Here is a 20841-nt window from a genome sequence, read left to right on the forward strand (position 1 = left end):
AGTGCACAGAAAAAATTAAATAAGTAAAAAATGGCCACTGTGCCCCCCCACCCCGCTCACATCATCAATCAGCCCCAGTGTTAGACAGCTTGGGCCAGTTTCACTATAACAGGGAGAACAAGAGTGTGTGATCTGTGCTGGAGCCTCTATGGGAAGAGAGGCAAAAAAACATATGAAATTGAAAGCTCTTTCTGATCACCATTGGCTATGGTGGCCACCCCAGTAGTCCCAGTTCACACATCCCAAATTGTCCCAACTTTGGCAGGACATCCATATTCATGGGGCCGCAAAATTGGCTTAACAAAAAGAGGGTGGAGTTTTGAGAAAATATTTCCATTTAAGACTCCTGCTCATTATATCAAAAAAGTAAAAAAAAATATTTTCACATAAACTTTAATTGAATAAAAGACTCCACAAAATCATTGTCGACCACTTCAATAATATATTAAAAACAAATATTGTTTTGTTCTTTCTTGATCTATCATAGTCCAAATGAAAAATGAAATCCTTTGTTCTTTCTTGACACTTTGTGGTATAAATGAGAGGAAAACAGCTACATAAAAAATGACCCATCTGTACGCTAACAATGATCAGTGGCATACGATCAAAGTTAATATTTTTCCTATTTTCAGCAGTGTGGTTTGTATCCTTTGTATTTCCTGTAAATTATGTTGAAATCATGTTTTTGGTGCCATCTACTGGTAAAACTGCTGTATTTTAACAATTGCACTTCAATGTGAAATTTACAATCAACCTTATTTCTGGACATAAGTTTCCCTTTACTAAACTGTGTTAAAGGGAGATATGTCATACATGCCAACTTTCAAAACTTATCATGTGGCAGCGGTTATGAGGGGGCATGGTGACGTTGTCGCGTCACCATAGTCCCGCACCCACTATAAAATGCTAAAATTTTCGCAATTAAGCCTCACCCTCGCCATTCAATGCCCCGAAATCCGGGAGCCTCCCAGGAATTCCAGGAGAGTATAGTATGATATGTATCCTTTAATAACTTATTACATATCTATTCTTTAATGGTCAACAGATTAACAATGGTAAAATATATCTATCTGTCTATCAGTGTATTTAGGATCTATCAGTGTATTTAGGATGTAAGCTCTCACGAGCAGGGCCCTCTTCCCTCCTGTCTCTCTACCTATTCTTCCGCTCCATCTCAATGTGTAAACTATGTTTGGAGCTTTAAAGCCCTGTTCTTTATCATTTATCGTTTTGTATGTTTTACCCCGTATAGTCCACTGTCTGTAATTTCAATTATTAATAATAATAATAATAATAATAATAATAATAATAATACTGAGTCCTGCTTTTAAATGCAGGATTCCTACAAAGATCCCCCCCTCGTTTCATCGTGTGCTGCTACTGACTTATCAATGCTATATTACCTGCATAGAGAAAACAATAGAGAGGGAGTGCTGCTACTTTTTCTTCCATGAGTGGACCCAAATCATATGACAGATAAGATGTTTGTTAATCTGCTTTTTATAATAAATGTTTTTTATATACTACACTATTGGTATCCCTTATGTATCTGAGGGTTACTAACACAAGTAAATCATACCTGAAATCGGTTTAGAATCTTGCTAAACTTTAGTGCAATTAAATTATCCTAAATCAATGAGGGATGCACTCTGCATCTAGGATGAAGAAAGATCTCCAACATCTTGCATTTTGATTGGTTAATCTGAAGTGCTATATCTGGTATGTACATTGGCTGTGTTTTAGTTGTTCACTGGTTGTATGCAATTCACTATTGGGCACTTCATGCTAATATTCTGTAAAAACATGGGTCAAGGAAGGCTACCACTCTCTCCACATCAGAGGGAGTGAATACATGGATTAACTCTATTGAGCAATTTTTGTTTTCTTGATTATTTTTATATGAACTTAGTGACTATATTTTAGATATACCATTGATCTGAGAATTGAGCAATTATATTAAGCATTTTTGCAGTACCTGTTTTTCCTGTCTAACATTTTTGTGTGCTCTTTAAACACCCACCTGTTCATGATAGCCTATAAGGCTCCAACCTAATTCCATTCTCGCTGGTCCAGCATGCGTATCCCCAGATTGTCATTTCTTGTTACCCCCCCCCCCCCCCCATTGCTGAAAATACTGGTTTGAATTTCACTAATTTTGGACAAGTCTATGTAATAGCACAGGTGCTATATAAACAAATAACAATAATCATATCTGTTTTAAATGACGTCCGATCACTATATATAATTAGCGACCAGTGCCTTTGTAGCTCTCTAATTACAGCCCTGAGTTGGTTTTCTGTTGTTTTTTTATGGAACTATAGTTAAGAAATCCAGAGCAGAGGAGAGGGATTAAATAATGCATAACAGCTCCCTCACAATGTGATAATGTAATAATTATCTATCTTTGTTCTCCTTCTTTCTGCTTAGGTGTCATTATCAGAATGTTCCGCAACAATATATCCTGTGGGTGCAGATATATTAGTGTGAGTCACTGGCTTGTTACAGCTCCATCCCTTACCAAAATGCAAAGTCATAATCACTGCGCACTTCATGTCCTGCCTCTGCCTGGATACCTGAGACCAGTCACAATCTGTTTTAATGTTTACCTCTGCCCTGGAGAACCAGTGTCTACATCCCATTCATAAACTTCTGTGTTGTATTAACTTGTTCATTGCCAAACTCCTGTGCTGAAGTACAGTTATCCTTATTTCTCATTCAGATTACTTTTTTTTAAATCGGCTTGCAAATGCCCTCCTGCAGCTAAATATATAAAAATATTTTTACCTTCTTTCTGTGCTTTTCAGGCATGTCTTTATCATCAAGCTGAATTAATGTTTACCGAAATGGACTATCAGATAAATTGCTGTTTCATATGATAGGATAGTGAAAATAAACAACTATTGTACAGGGACTGGTTCAAAAAATGTCCTTTAATCCATACTAATCAGTTATTATTAGGGATGTGCACCGGCGACTTTTGAGGTCTCGTGTTTTGTGTTTTGGATCCGGATTTTCGTTATTTTTGGGGTTCGGATTTGTCTCGCAAAACACTTGACGAAAGGTCTCGGTTCGGATTTAAGGTTTTGGATTCGGATTTTTTTTGAAAAAAACATAAAAAGTTTAAAAATCAAGTTTTTGGGCTTATTTTCACTCCTAGGCTATTATTAACCTCAATAACATTCAATAACAAGCATTTCCACTAATTTACAGTGTATTCTGAACACCTCACAATATAGTTATTAGTCCAAAACGTTGCAACAAGGTATCTTTCTGGACTGCGTAGAGGAGTGGGTCACCACAATATATATTAAAAACCCTGAACTTTTATGATTCGCACCAATAAATGTACCTGGACTGCGTAGAGGAGTGGGTCACCACAATATATATTAAAAACCCTGAACTTTTATGAATCGCACCAATAAATGTACCTGGACTGCGTAGAAGAGTGGGTCACCACAATATATATTAAAAACCCTGAACTTTTATGATTCGCACCAATAAATGTACCTGGACTGCCTAGAGGAGTGGGTCACCACAATATATATAATAAGAAAACCATCAACTTGTTTGATTCGCACCAATAAATGTACCTGGACTGCGTAGAGGAGTGGGTCACCACAATATATATTAAAAACCCTGAACTTTTATGAATCGCACCAATAAATGTACCTGGACTGCGTAGAGGAGTGGGTCACCACAATATATATAATAAGAAAACCATCAACTTGTATGATTCGCACCAATAAATGTACCTGGACTGCGTAGAGGAGTGGGTCACCACAATATATATTAAAAACCCTGAACTTTTATGAATCGCACCAATAAATGTACCTGGACTGCGTAGAGGAGTGGGTCACCACAATATATTAAAAACCCTGAACTTTTATGAATCGCACCAATAAATGTACCTGGACTGCGTAGAGGAGTGGGTCACCACAATATATTAAAAACCCTGAACTTTTATGAATCGCACCAATAAATGTACCTGGACTGCGTAGAGGAGTGGGTCACCACAATATATATTAAAAACCCTGAACTTTTATGATTCGCACCAATAAATGTACCTGGACTGCGTAGAGGAGTGGGTCACCACAATATATATAATAAGAAAACCATCAACTTGTATGATTCGCACCAATAAATGTACCTGGACTGCCTAGAGGAGTGGGCACTGGGCACCACAATAAAATATATAAAAAACCTTCAACAGGTCTGCATTACACTACATATACGGCTGCTCCTCCATCCTCTCCATCATATACATGTTGGAGTTTTAGCGTGTGACAACCTCTTGTTTTTGATAATGTCAGTGCATTTTGAATATTTTTCAATTTGCCCCACACCACTGAATGTACTTTATCTATGATACGCATCTATCTATCTTGACTGCGTAGTGTGGTGGCCCCGGTACACAATTTGGTACCGAGGCCACAATATAATTAAAAAACCCTCCACGTGTCAGAATTCCACCAAAAAAGGGTATGGACTGCGTAGTGTGGTGGCCCCGGTACACAATTTGGTACCGAGGCCACAATATAATTAAAAAATTGGGCATCAACTGTCACCGTTGTTTAATATCTGATACACCTAAATATGGACTGCACAGTGGAGTGGCCCCGGTAGTAAATTTGGTGCCGGGGCCACAATAAAATAAATACACCCTCAACTGGTCTGAATTTCACCAAACAAGTATCTGGACTGCGTAGTGGGGTGGCCCCGGTACCCAATTTGATACCGGGGCCACAATACCTCCTCCAAACATGGTACAGACAATTCGTCATTGAGATCCCATCAAGTATGTTAAAGACAGACAGGGTCGAAGTGTTATTGGTTGACTTTGTAAACCAAAAAACTGTCCCTGTTGCACATAGTCGTGCAATGAAGACTGACTTTTTCATTTAAAGGCACCATCTTTCAAGTGTAGTGTTTGTAAGTCTAAGTCATATTATACTTTTGGTAAAATTGGTTTATTTTGTTCCTCTTTATGGTAACTACTAATAGAATTAAAGTATTAAATAGAAGCGGCAGTTCCTCTTTATGGTAATTAGTAATAGAATTAAAGTATTAAATAGAATTAAAGTATTAAATAGAATTAAAGTATTAAATAGAGTGGTATAGAGTTGTAGTGTGGTATAGATAGAGTGGTCCCCACAATATAATAATAAAACCCTCAACTGGTCTGAATTCCACCAAACAAGTATCTGGACTGCGTAGTGTGGTGGCCCCGGTACACAATTTGGTACCGAGGCCACAATATAATTAAAAAACCCTCCACGTGTCAGAATTCCACCAAAAAAGGGTATGGACTGCGTAGTGTGGTGGCCCCGGTACACAATTTGGTACCGAGGCCACAATATAATTAAAAAATTGGGCATCAACTGTCACCGTTGTTTAATATCTGATACACCTAAATATGGACTGCACAGTGGAGTGGCCCCGGTAGTAAATTTAGTGCCGGGGCCACAATACCTCCTCCAACTTCCAAGTGTAGTGTTTATAAAGACAGACAGCGTCGAAGTGTTATTAGTTGACTTTCTTAACCCTAAAATTGTCCCTGTTGCAAATATTCGTGCAATGGACAGTTACTTTTTTATTGAAAGACTCAAGCTTTCAAGTGTAGTGTTTATAAAATATAAACAACAATACAGTAGTTTTAGAGCACGTCAATACCTCTTGTTTTAAATTATGACAGGGCATTTTACTTTTGGTTTAATTTCTTGAATTTTTTTAAATTTGGTTTTACTTTTTGAACATGGCAAACGACTGTTGATTGGTCATATAATGCAAAAAAAAAAGGTCCAAGATGGAATTGTCCTTGGGCCCTCACACCCACCCTTATGTTGTTGAAATAGGACATGCACACTTTAACAAACCAATCATTTCAGCGACAGGGCCTACCAAACAACTTTGGCTGAAATGATTGGTTTGTTTGGGCCCCCACACCAAAAAAGCTATTCATCTCTCCCTGTACAGACTAAACAGGCTCTACTGAGGCAAGATGTCGTCCTCATCCTCAACCTCTGATTCCTCTCCCCCTACAGTGTGTACTTCCTCCTCATCACACATTATCAATTCGTCCCCGCTGGACTCCACAACCACAGGTCCCTCTGTAGTATCTGGAGGGCAGTGCTGTACTTCATTGAGGAATTGATTATTCATTTTTATAAACATCATTTTTTCAACGTTGTGAGGAAGCAACCTCCTTCGCCGCTCACTGACCAGGTTCCCCGCTGCACTAAAAACTCTTTCCGAGTACACACTGGAGGGGGGACAACTCAGGTAAAATAGAGCCAGTTTGTACAGGGGCTTCCAAACTGCCTTTTTTTCCTGCCAGTAACAATATGGACTGTCTGACATGTCTACTTGGATGGTGTCAGCAAAGTAATCATCCACAATTTTTTCTATTGTGACAGCATCCAATGCAGCGAGAGTAGACATGTCTGCAATGGTTGGCAGGTCCTTCAGTCCGGACCAGATGTTATCAGCATCCCCGCCAGTGCCTCTTTTGGGAAAACTGAGCTTTTTCCTCGCAGCCATAGATGTGGAAGAAAATGAGGGTGGAGCTGTTGGCATGTCACGGTCCTCTTCAGAGGACAATCTCCTGACCAGCAGGTCTTTGCACCGCTGTAGACTTGTGTCCGCCGGAAACAGAGACACAACATACGCTTTAAACCGAGGATCGAGCACGGTGGCCAGAATGTATTCCTCTGACTTTAAAAGAGTGACCACCCTCGGATCCTGGCAAAGCGTACGAAGGGCTACATCCACAAGAGCTACATGCTTGGTGTAATCGCAATGGCTTACCAGCTCCTCCCTCACTTTCTCCAGCTGCTTCTGCAACAGCCTGATCAGGGGAATGACCTGACTCAAGCTGGCAGTGTCGGAACTGACTTCTCGTGTGGCAAGTTCAAATGGCTGCAGAACCTTGCACAACACGGAAATCAGTCTCCACTGCGCTTGACTGAGGCGCATCCCCACTCCTTTGCCTATGTCGTAGGTGGCTGTGTAGGCCTGAATGGCCTTTTGCTGCTCCTCCATCCTCTGCAGCATATAGAGGGTGGAGTTCCAGCGCGTCACAACCTCTTGTTTGAGGTGATGGCAGGGCAGGTTCATGCTTTTTTGATGTGCCTCTAGTCTGCGGTAGGCACTGGCTGAATGCCGAAAGTGTCCAGCAATTTTGCGCGCCACCGCAAGCATCTCCTGCACACCCCTGTCACTCTTGAGGTAATGCTGCACCACCAAATTAATGGTGTGGGCAAAACATGGGACGTGCTGGAAATTGCCCATATTTAATGCCCGCACAATGTTACTGGCTGTAACAACCTGCCTCCTGGACTTTTGGACTCTATGATTTGTATTGCTATTTTGTGTTGTCCAGCAGTACCTCTTTTCACCAGAGGTGCTGCTATTGTGCTTTATTCTTGTGCTTAAGGAGTTAACCTGTATGTTCACTAATTATCTCATGCACCTGGGTGTGTCTCATTCCCCTTATATATACCTGTTCCTCCCAGCAGTCATTGCTGGTTATTGTTGTCCCATCCTGTGATGTCCTTTCCTGTTGTCCCATCCTGTGATGTCCTTTCCTGTTGTCCCATCCTGTGATGTCCTTTCCTGTTGTCCCATCCTGTGATGTCCTTTCCTGTTGTCCTAATCCTGATGTCATTTCCTGTTGTCCTTACCTGATTGTTTCTGGACATTCATGCTACTTGCTGCATCAGCTGGAACCTGGTATTTATCACTGCTCCTTATTACCTGTTACCACCTCTCTGCAAATAAACACAGAGTGTTTTCACCTATCCATGACTCCTAGCTGTACTTCTGTTTGAGATCCGTGACAGTATAACCAGCCCAAAAAACAGCTTTGGAGTCAGGTGAAAGTTTTGTTTTATTCTGGGACTTTTTGCTGCAATCAAGTTTTCATTTGTCTTTTGCAACATGTCTGTGTTACCAATCATGGAATTACCACTGCTACAAACCTTACAAATGGACATTATATTGTTACGCTCCCAGCTGGCCAAATTTTCCACTTTGCTTTTGGACCCACTCAGGAGACTATCAGAGACTGTTTCACTGAAATCTGATACTGTTGATTTGACCCAGCCAACTCTGTCTGCTACTGAATCCGTGCCGCCAACACCTTGCAATAATACCATGTCAAATTTGCATTTAACTAACAACTGCAGTTTAACTAATGCCCGGTTCACAAGTGGGCCACGCCCCCATCTGACCGAAGTGGAGCGACAGCGCAGAATAACCAACAAACTGTGTCTCTACTGTGCCAGCAGTGCACATTTCTTGCAGGACTGTCCTGTCCGTAGACCACGTCAACTTACTGAACCATCTCCTGTTGTTTCCTCTCGGCACTCCAAATCTGTTTATGCTCCAGCATTTCTTTTCTCTGCAAAGAGACCCAATCTACCAGCTCCAGCCGCCTGTCCTGAGGCACCCACTCCCTCTGTCTCCTGTGCCGAGGTGCCAGCCTCTGTTTCCTGTGCCGAGGTGCCAGCCTCTGTCTCCTGTGTCGAGGTGCCAGCCTCTGTCTCCTGTGCCGAGGTGCCAGCCTCTGTCTCCTGTGCCGAGGTGCCAGCCTCTGTCTCCTGTGCCGAGGTGCCAGCCTCTGTCTCCTGTGCCGAGGTGCCAGCCTCTGTCTCCTGTGCCGAGGTGCCAGCCTCTGTCTCCTGTGCCGAGGTGCCAGCCTCTGTCTCCTGTGCCGAGGTGCCAGCCTCTGTCTCCTGTGCCGAGGTGCCAGCCTCTGTCTCCTGTGCCGAGGTGCCAGCCTCTGTCTCCTGTGCCGAGGAGCCAGTCTCCAGCTCTGAGGTCACATCATCTGCCTCCAGCTCTGAGGTCACATCATCTGCCTCCAGCTCTGAGGTCACATCATCTGCCTCCAGCTCTGAGGTCACATCATCTGCCTCCAGCTCTGAGGTCACATCATCTGCCTCCAGCTCTGAGGTCACATCATCTGCCTCCAGCTCTGAGGTCACATCATCTGCCTCCAGCTCTGAGGTCACATCATCTGCCTCCAGCTCTGAGGTCACATCATCTGCCTCCAGCTCTGAGGTCACATCATCTGCCTCCAGCTTGGAGCCTGCTGCCACTGTGTCCGGTCCCGAGCCTGCTGCCACTGTGTCCGGTCCCGAGCCTGCTGCCACTGTGTCCGGTCCCGAGCCTGCTGCCACTGTGTCCGGTCCCGAGCCTGCTGCCACTGTGTCCGGTCCCGAGCCTGCTGCCACTGTGTCCAGTTCAGAGTTTTCAGCCGCTTTCTCTGTTCCTGAGCTCCAGTCTGCTCCAGAGGGGGCGCTGCCCTTAAAGTCTGCTCCAGAGGGGGCGCTGCCCTTAAAGTCTGCTCCAGAGGGGGCGCTGCCCTTAAAGTCTGCTCCAGAGGGGGCGCTGCCCTTAAAGTCTGCTCCAGAGGGGGCGCTGCCCTTACAGTCTGCTCCAGAGGGGGCGCTGCCCTTTAAGACTTCTCCAGAGGGGGCGCTGCCCTTAAAGACTTCTCCAGAGGGGGCGCTGCCCTTAAAGACTTCTCCAGAGGGGGCGCTGCCCTTCCAGTCCTCTCCAGAGGGGGCGCTGCCCTTCCAGTCCTCTCCAGAGGGGGCGCTGCCCTTCCAGTCCTCTCCAGAGGGGGCGCTGCCCTTCCAGTCCGCTCCAGAGGGGGCGCTGCCCTTCCAGTCCGCTCCAGAGGGGGCGCTGCCCTTCCAGTCCGCTCCAGAGGGGGCGCTGCCCCTCCAGTCCTCTCCAGAAAGGGCGCTGCCCTTCCAGTCCTCTCCAGAGGGGGCGCTGCCCTTCCAGTCTGCTCCAGAGGGGGCGCTGCCCTTCCAGTCTGCTCCAGAGGGGGCGCTGCCCTTCCAGTCTGCTCCAGAGGGGGCGCTGCCCTTCCAGTCTGCTTCAGAGGGGGCGCTGCCCTTCCCGTCTGCTCCAGTGGGGGCGCTGCCCTTAAAGACTTCTCCAGAGGGGGTCCTGTCCCTCCAGTCTGCTCCAGAAGAGTTGCCAGTCCATGCGGTCCAGCCCGAGTTGCCAGTCCATGCGGTCCAGCCCGAGTTGCCAGTCCATGCGGTCCAGCCCGAGTTGCCAGTCCATGCGGTCCAGCCCGAGTTGCCAGTCCATGCGGTCCAGCCCGAGTTGCCAGTCCATGCGGTCCAGCCCGAGTTGCCAGTCCATGCGGTCCAGCCCGAGTTGCCAGTACATGCGGTCCAGCCCGAGTTGCCAGTCCATGCGGTCCAGCCCGAGTTACCACTTGGTGCTGTCTGCCCTCAGGCTTCTCAAAGTGCTGTCTGCCCTCAGGCTTCTCAAAGTGCTGTCTGCCCTCAGGCTTCTCAAAGTGCTGTCTGCCCTCAGGCTTCTCAAAGTGCTGTCTGCCCTCAGGCTTCTCAAAGTGCTGTCTGCCCTCAGGCTTCTCAAAGTGCTGTCTGCCCTCAGGCTTCTCAAAGTGCTGTCCCCTCCGAGGCTTCTCACAGCGCTGTCTCCTCCAAGTCTGCCGCCCAGTCCGGGCCTGCTGTCAAGTCTGCCGCCCAGTCCGGGCCGGCTGTCAAGTCTGCCGCCCAGTCCGGGCCTGCTGTCAAGTCTGCCGCCCAGTCCGGGCCTGCTGGCAAGTCTGCCGCCCAGTCCGGGCCTGCTGGCAAGTCTGCCGCCCAGTCCAAGCCTGCTGGCAAGTCTGCCGCCCAGTCCGGGCCTGCTGGCAAGTCTGCCGCCCAGTCCGGGCCTGCTGGCAAGTCTGCCGCCCAGTCTGGGCCTGCACCCAAGCCTGCCGCCCATTCCGGGTCTCCTGTCAAGCCTGCTGCCCAGTCCGGGCCTGCCACCAAGTCTGATCTACCACCTACCTTCAATGGGGATATGCAGCAATTTAATGCTCTGCTTAAATTTTTTATATCCTATTTACCATCAGTACCTGACCTCCTAGATAGCCAACGGAAGCAAGTATATTACCTGTTGTCCAATTTTACAGGGAAAGCTCTGGAATGGGCCAGCCCCTTTGTTGAGACCAGAGATCCCATCCTTTCCGATTTACAACTTTTTTGTGAGGCAGTGTGCAAAGAATTTGTTCCAGCACTTGTCAGTTTTACTCCTTGCATGTCTGTTGTGCCAACTTCGTTGTCTCCAGTTGCCCAACCTTTGAGGCTACCTGCATGTTCTATTCAGTTTGAGCAATCCTGTGTCCCTAAAAAGAAAGCAAAGAAAAAGAAATGTAAAAAGAAGAGAGGTGAGACTTCGGGATTCCCGCATTCCTTGGACATGGTTTCCGTACCTTCTCTGTCCATGGATGAGGATTTCTCCACCACATGCCCGATAGTGGACTATGACTCGGACACTTTCAAACACTTTTGGTGATATGGGCGTCTGGAATCCGCCCTTTAGGGAGGGGGTACTGTAACAACCTGCCTCCTGGACTTTTGGACTCTATGATTTGTATTGCTATTTTGTGTTGTCCAGCAGTACCTCTTTTCACCAGAGGTGCTGCTATTGTGCTTTATTCTTGTGCTTAAGGAGTTAACCTGTATGTTCACTAATTATCTCATGCACCTGGGTGTGTCTCATTCCCCTTATATATACCTGTTCCTCCCAGCAGTCATTGCTGGTTATTGTTGTCCCATCCTGTGATGTCCTTTCCTGTTGTCCCATCCTGTGATGTCCTTTCCTGTTGTCCCATCCTGTGATGTCCTTTCCTGTTGTCCCATCCTGTGATGTCCTTTCCTGTTGTCCTAATCCTGATGTCATTTCCTGTTGTCCTTACCTGATTGTTTCTGGAAATTCATGCTACTTGCTGCATCAGCTGGAACCTGGTATTTATCGCTGCTCCTTATTACCTGTTACCACCTCTCTGCAAATAAACACAGAGTGTTTTCACCTATCCATGACTCCTAGCTGTACTTCTGTTTGAGATCCGTGACACTGGCATTGTCTGACACCACAAATCCCCATGAGAGTCTAAGTGGGGTAAGCCACTGGGAGATAATTTCCCTCATTTTCTCTAATATGTTGTCAGCGTTGTGCCTCTTATTAAAGCCTGTAATACACAATGTTGCCTGCCTTTGCACGAGCCGCCATTTTGTAGTTGCTGCTACTGATGCAGCTGTTGCTGTTGCTGCGGAAGGGGATGCATCTACCCAGTGGGCTGTCACAGTCATATAGTCCTTCGTTTGCCCAGAACCACTTGTCCACATGTCCGTGGTTAAGTGGACAGTGGGTACAACCGCATTTTTTAGAGCACTGAGGACACTTGATCGTACTTCTCTGTACATTTTTGGTATCGCCTGCCTAGTGAAGTGGAATCTCGACGGGATTTGGTACCGGGGACACAATACCTCCATCAACCCTCTAAATCCCACTCCACTGATGGCGGACACCGGGCGCACGTCTAACACCAACATTGCAGTTACAGCCGCAGTTATACGCTTTGCAATAGGGTGACTACTATCGTATTTTGTGGTCATGGCAAACGACTGTTGGACGGTCAATTGTTTTGTGAAAGACTTAGCGGTCTTACGACTTCCCCTCTGGGAAGATGACCGACTAACAGCAGCAACAGCAGCAGTGGCAGTAGTAGGCGTACAGCTGCAGGATTCCTCGGATGAATCCCGTATTGAGGAGGACTCAGTCTGGCTGCTGACTTGGGCTGCAGGACTGAATCTGATGGAGATTGTGGAGGAAGTTGACGAGGAGGGTGTTGCTGGTGTGTATCCAACTGGACCACGGGATTTAGGTGTCCCTGTACCGATGAGGGTCCTAGCCCCAGTTCCTGAACTAACCACTGAACTATGAAGGTTATTCAGGTGACGTATAAGGGAGGATGTTCCTAGGTGGGCAAGATCCTTACCCCTGCTTATTTGAGCTTTACATAAGCTACATATGGCCATACATTGGTTGTCTGGATTTGGATAAAAATAACTCCAGACCGAAGAGGTGCATTTTTTGGTCTTCTGACCAGGCATGACGATGGGCTTTTTCATCCCATGGACATCAGCTGTTTCCCCCCCTGGTGCCTCATTTACAATAACCACATCACCATCCTCATCATCAAGTTCCTCCACAGCGCCAGCTACATCATCAATAGCCTCCTCCCGAGCCACCTCTTCCCGTACAGTGATGGGAAGGTCAGGCTTGACAACCACCAACATCCTTGGACTCGCCTTGTGGATTTGTGATAATTTCTCTTTAGAAGGCAGAGTTGTTTGCTGTTTTGTTGCTGACAGCATAACTCTCTTCAATTTTTTGTAGGGGGGGGGAGGAGGAGGAGGGCTAAGATCCGTGGGTGAAGCTGAACCACTAGTCATGAACACGGGCCAGGGCCTAAGCCGTTCCTTGCCACTCCGTGTCGTAAATGGCATATTGGCAACTTTACGTTTCTCCTCAGATGATTTTAAGTTTCTCTTTTTGCTACTTTTTCTTAACTTGGGCTTTTTGGATTTTACATGCCCGGTACTACGAGATTGGGCATCGGGCTTGGAAGACGACGTTGATGGCATTTCATCGTCTATGTCATGACTAGTGGCAGCAGCTTCAGCATTAGGAGGAAGTGGGTCTTGATCTTTCCCTACTTTATCCTCCAAATTTTTGGTCTCCATTATATGTAGCACAAGATACTGCAGAATGTGTGAACTTGGTAATATTGCAGTACCAATGGACTTATACTGCTGTATTGGTTTTGCAAATTTGGTTATAATTATTATATATTTATTTTTTTTTACATTTTTTTTTTTTTTACTTTTTTTTATTTTTTAAAAACTTGGGAATAATGGGGAAATAACTATGCCCTTAGAAGCACAGAGCACAGGACACAGCACCACTGGACTGAACAGGACACGGCACAAGACCCAGCAGCACTACGGAACTCAGCAGGACAGAGCACAGGACACAGCACCACTGGACTGATACTGCAGAATGTGTGAACTTTGTAATATTGCAGTACCAATGGACTTATACTGCTGGATTGGTTTTGCAAATTTGGTTATAATTATTATATTTTTTTTTTTTTTTAAATTTTTTTTTTTTTTTACTTTTTTTTTATTTTTTAAAAACTTGGGAATAATGGGGAAATAACTATGCCCTTAGAAGCACAGAGCACAGGACACAGCACCACTGGACTGAACAGGACACGGCACAGGACCCAGCAGCACTACGGAACTCAGCAGGACAGAGCACAGGACACAGCACCACTGGACTGATACTGCAGAATGTGTGAACTTTGTAATATTGCAGTACCAATGGACTTATACTGCTGGATTGGTTTTGCAAATTTGGTTATAATTATATATATTTTTTTTTTAATTTTTAATTGTAATTTTTTTTTTACTTTTTTTTTATTTTTTAAAAACTTGGGAATAATGGGGAAATAACTATGCCCTTAGAAGCACAGAGCACAGGACACAGCACCACTGGACTGAACAGGACACGGCACAGGACCCAGCAGCACTACGGAACTCAGCAGGACAGAGCACAGGACACAGCACCACTGGACTGATACTGCAGAATGTGTAAACTTTGTAATATTGCAGTACCACTGGACTTTTACTGCTGAATGTGTGAACTTGGTAATATTGCAGTACCAATGGGCTTATACTGCAGGATTGGTTGTGCAAATTTTGTGGTAATTAAAAAAAATTAAAGTAGTTTTTGGTATTTTTTTAAATAACTTTTTTTTATTTTTTTAAACACAGGGGAATATTGGGGAAATAACTATGCCCTTAGAAGCACAGAGCACAGGACACAGCACCACTGGACTGAACAGGACACAGCACAGGACCCAGCAGCACCACTGACCTCAGAAGGACAGAGCACAGCACACAGCACCACTGGACTGATACTGCAGAACACAGCACAGCACAGAACTAAACAGCACAGCACGAGATCTACCAGGACAGAGGACCACCTAACACACCCTCCCTCTACCCTGATCAATGCCCGAGTGAAGATGGCGGCGACTAGCGGGGAATTTATAGGATCCGAGTATCGCGAGATCCGACAGCGGGATTATGACTCAGAGCCTCGGTTTCAGTTTTGCAGTTGGCGCCAATACCCGGATCTGTCTCGGACACGACTCGGATCGGCAACGTTCGGGTGGGCTCGGATTTCAGATATCCGAGCCCGCTCATCTCTAGTATATATCAGTGGAGGGTGTGTGTTTTTATTTCCCAAAACCTTTCAAATGAAATTGTTTAGCTACTTATCTGAACCACTGAAAGGTGATAGGGAAAATGCATAATCTGTCATACTCCTAAAACAAATGTGCCTAGTAGAATGAATGTGTAAAGCACAACTACTTGTTACACTCCTGTCCTTCCATTACCTTAATTAATTCTGCAGAGTCTAGGTTCCAGACTTGAAGATGGCGGCGACTAGCGGGGAATTTATAGGATCCGAGTATCGCGAGATCCGACAACGGGATTATGAGTCAGAGCCTCAGTTTCAGATTTGAATTTGGCGCCAATACCCGGATCTGTCTCGGATCCAACTCAGATCCGCAACGTTCGGGTGGGCTCGGATTTCATAAATCCGAGTGCGCTCATCCCTAGTTATTATGTCACTAGAATCCATGACTGGTTGCTATGACTTACCACAACCTATCTGTGCACTAGTTTAAAAACATCCCCCAATATGTTATGTTCTAATCAACATGGTGCACAGTGCAGACGGGCTGCTGGAACTGTTACTCCTGTGTAACTAGAACAGTCACTGGTGAAGAACAAGCTATTCCAGGCTGCGTGGATTACTAACATCAGCGAATTTCTGCAGTCCCACTGAATCTACAATTACCCTTGGTGACTACAAGAGAGCTGCCTAAATTGTCGGCGCACTGAATTTCGGAAAGCCGGCTGTGTCGCTCCAGTGCTTGGAATTCAAACATCTATTTCACTACTGCCGTCTTCTGAGCCTGTCTGGTGGTTTCATCCTTACCAATGTGAGCTGCATGTGCACCCGCTTTATACTGTATAATTTGCAGTTAAGGAATGCCAAGCCACTAAGGATACAGGGTCATTTGTTGGGTACAACGATCAAGCATTATCAGTGAGTACTTATTGCATATTTGATGGAGGTAAAATTTTACCAGAGACTACTGCACTGAGTTTTATTCCGTATATATATTTATCAGAACTGACTTTTTGCCGTGGAGGATTGGGACTGATCGCTGACAATGTACAACTATCAGCTATTAACACAATAGTTTAAAGTTTATAACATCTACACTGCATAACTTTTTGGACGTTTATGAATGGATTTGGCACAGTTTACATGGGTGGAGTTTTTACCACCGATTAATCATTGGCCAAGATCTCTTGCTACAGTTTGTGATAGCTGTCTGAAATGAACTTTGTATTTGTAGCGAGAAGAGGGGATTGTATTTATTTCATTCTATTAGCCATTTCATGGCTTCGTAGTCACAGTGCACTGTGTCATTATAGCTACTACTCATGAATTGTGCTTTTCATATATATGGTTTAACATCTACCACCAATGCTGCTGACACCTATTAAAAATAACAGACCAATCGCCCTGAAGATAGGTTTCTGCCAATAAGATGGTCACTCTGTTGATGTCATTTTCATGAACATTTGCTCTATTTCCTACTTCACCAGCTCCCCCTTCCCTTTCACAGTTCACCACACAATCTCTTTCTATCCTGCGGTTTGGAGGGTGAAAGTGTAGTGGTTTGCAAACCCTTAAATCGCATGTGAATTAGGTCATGGTACAACTGGACGTAAAACTATTTTTATTTACAAAAAAAACACAAAAGAAGAAAACGTACCAGTTTACAGAAGATCAAAAACTTCACCATGATTGTCACAAAACACAGTTATGGTGTTAAGAAATAGGAACTCTCCTGTTTGCTTGATCCATTATCTGTGCAATTACTGATACTACTATTTATCCATCTGACAAGTGCCAGACTATTCCACATTAACCCTTGCTGTCTGTGTCAGAGCTCTGCTACTATATGCTGGTTGCTTATCACCTCCTACTGTACTCTGTCCTCTCCACCGTTCAAAAATGTAATATTGATAAGGTTGATTAAGGTGTATGTAAAAGTAGAGTTGATCTATAGTAACTAATTAAACCACACAGCGCCTGAAAAGTATCCCCGGTTATAATTAGGGATTAAGGATTTATTCCTTCTTTTTTGGTCAGATCTGACAGGCCTGGAATCATTTTCTTAATTTTCTTAAGAACACTTTGACACCTGTACCATCTAGAGATTATCTTCAACTGCGTCTCCAGACCCATCACAGAGCTGGAGCCCACATTTGTAAATTTAAAGATCTGGGGGTAAATGTATCAATATGCGGGTTCTTCAACACCCGCGTGTTCAGCCTATTCCGCGATTAAATTTCAAGCGGCGCTGCATTGTAAAGGGTTAACTTCCCTTTACAATGCAGCGCAGCTTGAAATTTAATCGCGGAAGAGGCTGAACACACGGGTGTTGAAGAACCTGCATATTGATACATTTGCCCCCTGGGGGTAGATGTATCAAAGTGCGAGTTTGCAACTCCAGCGATTTTCTCGGGAGAGTTGAAACTCGCCGATGTATGAAGTTGAGTTTTCATACAAAATCGCCAGTGTTCTGCTTCTGTCAAAATCGCTGCTTGCAAAATCGCCAGAGATCAAACTCACCACTGTTTGCCACTGCAGCTATACAAGTCTCCAATGTATGAAGCTGCGAGTTAGCAAACTCAGGAGAGTTTGCGTCTAAACACGCCAGATACAACACGCTGCTTGATAGCAGCGTGTTGTATCAACACATCACTGTTACACTGCCCTGGCAGTGTTAAAAAGTTAAAGAATAGATAAAAGTTTTTTTTTAAAAAAAGCGTGGGGTCCCCCTGCTATTTATGCTTAACCCTAGTGCTGCCTGACTAGTGCTGGTCCCGTGAAAATCGGGGAAAAATTTTGCGTGGGGTTCCCCCGGTTTTCACTTTACCAGCACTAGGCAAACCAGCCAGGGTTGGCGGCACTATAGCAGGGGGACGCGCGGCAGGGGTCCCCCTGCCATAATGACTAACCAACCCTAGGCTGTTCAGCGCTGGGCTGGATTCCCTAGGGAGTGGGGTCCGCCGAAAAAACACGAGCGGGCCACCCCCCTAGAAAGAACCAGCCCAGTGCTGATCGCACTAGGGCTCTTCCTACTACCCCTGGGCTGTGGGTAGTAGGGTAATACGGCGAGAAAGTGTTAAAAAAATAAACTGACACCAATTTTTTTGTGGAACTACAAGTCTCAGCCAGCCAGGTTGCCCTAAAAACTGTGGCCATGCTGTTGCTTGTATAACTACAAGCACCAGCATACCCACGGCAGCCAGGGCATGTTGGCACTTGGAGAACCACAAGTGCCAACATGCCCTGACATCCCTGGCTTGCTGGGACCTGTAGTTCCACAAAAAAAAGAGTTTACAAAACAACAACTCCCTCATAAAAACCACAAACATTTATTAAAAATAAAAACCCCACAATAAATACACTAACCACCCTCTTTTTAACAACATCTATTTAATAAAAATAAAAAAAAAAAAAAATACTCACCAATGATGTTTTCTTTCTTCATCCAAACTTCCAGGCTTGCCCCAGTCCCTTAATATTTATACCTCCAATCTTTACTTTTATCTATTCTTTAACTTTTAACCAGGGCCAGTGTAACAGTGATGTGTTGACAACTCACTGTTACAACACAGGCAAGTTTGCCAAACACAGGAGAGTTTGCTAAACTCGTGAGTGTTTACATCGCTCAAAATCGCCAGAGATGACCAGCGATTTTGAACATGAGTCTCAAAATCGCAGCTTGATACATTTCCATTTGTAAACACCCGCGATTTGCCGCGATTTAAACATGCTGGCAAACTCGCACTTTGATACATTTCCCCCCTGGTGCCACTGTTTTTTATATAGGTATATTTCTAGTTCTCTGTCCCAATTAACAATATAATTATTGAATGAGGGGGAAACATCCCTAAGCTCTATAAAGTTGCAAGATTATGTGTCTAGAAGGGGGTCACAGTAAAGCGAATGGGGACAGTCCTCTGTGAGACGATGGGCATAGAACAAGGAGGAGGTTAAGTGCATTTTTGAGCTCAGTGAAAGATTTCATTCCTTTCAAATTTACCAGGTGACCGAATGTGAGAATTCTGTCTGGAGACCTCACCACAAAAGTTTTGGGCTCCGAGGGAACTCTGGATTGTTCAGTAAGGGTATTAGTGGGGATGTGCCAGAAGCAGACAAAGAGATGTCTGTATATTTTATAACACTGCAATGTAGGTGTAAATGTGACGTATTAAGTCTTAGGAATATTTCGGCCCCGGGGAGAACGTGGGCTGAAGCCGGCAGAGAACGTTCCTCAATAACAACTCATTGTTTGAGAGTGTTCTCCTTGGACATTTTCACCACCCTCAGTTGTTTCTGGATAAGGTGATTGGAGTCCTTTGACTGTGTTTTCTGGTGTGGAAATTGATTAAGGGCACCGATTTGGGGAAATTTATCTTGAAGTTAGACAAGTAACTAAATCTCTGAAATGTTATCATCTGGTTGGGCAAATAGGCCACTGTATTAGTTGTTGTAATGAGAAGGTCATCCACAATAAAGCTAGCTTTTGGTCTTCTTGCCCAACCCATATGCCATGAACATCTTTGTAGGCGCTGATCACTGTTGCCAATACCTCCATAAAGAGGATAAATCTTAGTGGGGAGAGTAGGCACCTCTGTCTACTGCCATTCTTCATATGGCATGAGTCCAAGAGGGCACCATTTACTCTAATCATGGCTGATGGAACACTATACAATGCCAAAATCCTATGAAGGCAGTGAGGACCTATAAAATGCTTTCTCTGCATTAGTCAAAAAGGGGATCATCTGGGACCCGCTCTTATTAGCATGATGAACACCAATCTGTTATTATCTTTAGATTCCCTAGCCAACATGAACCTCACCTGGTCTTAAGGCGATTGGCAAGTAATATGTCCAAAATATAAAATATATCTAAATGGTATATTGGCTGGTAGGTTGAGCACTGGGATGGGTCCTTACCCTCTTTAGGAATAATCGTTATTTGTGCTTTTGAAGACAGGGGAGAAAAAGTATATTCACATGAAATTTGTTACAAGCTTGTAAAAATAAAGGCATAAGATTTTCTTGAAAGGTTAAAGTCTGTGTTGAGTGGGGGGGGGGGGTATTCTTTTTCAAAAGTTTTTATTGAAGGTGAAGACACTGGTTCCCTTAATGTCTCTAATGCAATGCCCATAAGTATTGGATATTTAGGATACTGCCCATTTTTACCCCAAATATATATTTTATGTTTACATTATCATAGGGCAAATTTTATTTTATTATTCAAGAGTTTGTTTAGAGGCGATTCAGCTTCTGAAACTTCTGCATACGTGACTATGGAGAGGGAGGCCTTGTGTGTAGTCTCAAACATTCTTATTTTATTCAAGAGCTGGCCCTTTAAAGCTTTTTTTTTTTTTTTAAGAAGGGAGCTCATTTGTATGCACTAACCACAGTAGCCCCTCAAAATAAGATCTTGGAGGTGCCTGGAACATCATTCAAAGTATGTATAAATCTATGGCAGAAACATCCCATTTTAAACATTAAATTCCCTAACAGCCCAGCCTACTCAGCATTGGGCACATGATTCTAAGGTGGCAGAAACATTATTGGGTACCTAGAGAGTACTAGCACAATGTTGACTAGCAGGGCCGTCTTCAGAAAAAACCGGGGCCCCCCCATGAGCGCCCCCCCATGAGCAACACATACTTACCTGGGGCTCGCCGCTGGTCTCCGCTATTCTGTCTTCAGCCTGGCTGTCACCGTGACAGCCAGGCACCAGGATCCGATCGCAGGGGTGGAGGAATCATTCCCCCTGCGATCA

Source organism: Mixophyes fleayi, chromosome 6, assembly GCF_038048845.1.
Source record: "Mixophyes fleayi isolate aMixFle1 chromosome 6, aMixFle1.hap1, whole genome shotgun sequence".
Lineage (NCBI taxonomy): Eukaryota > Metazoa > Chordata > Amphibia > Anura > Limnodynastidae > Mixophyes > Mixophyes fleayi.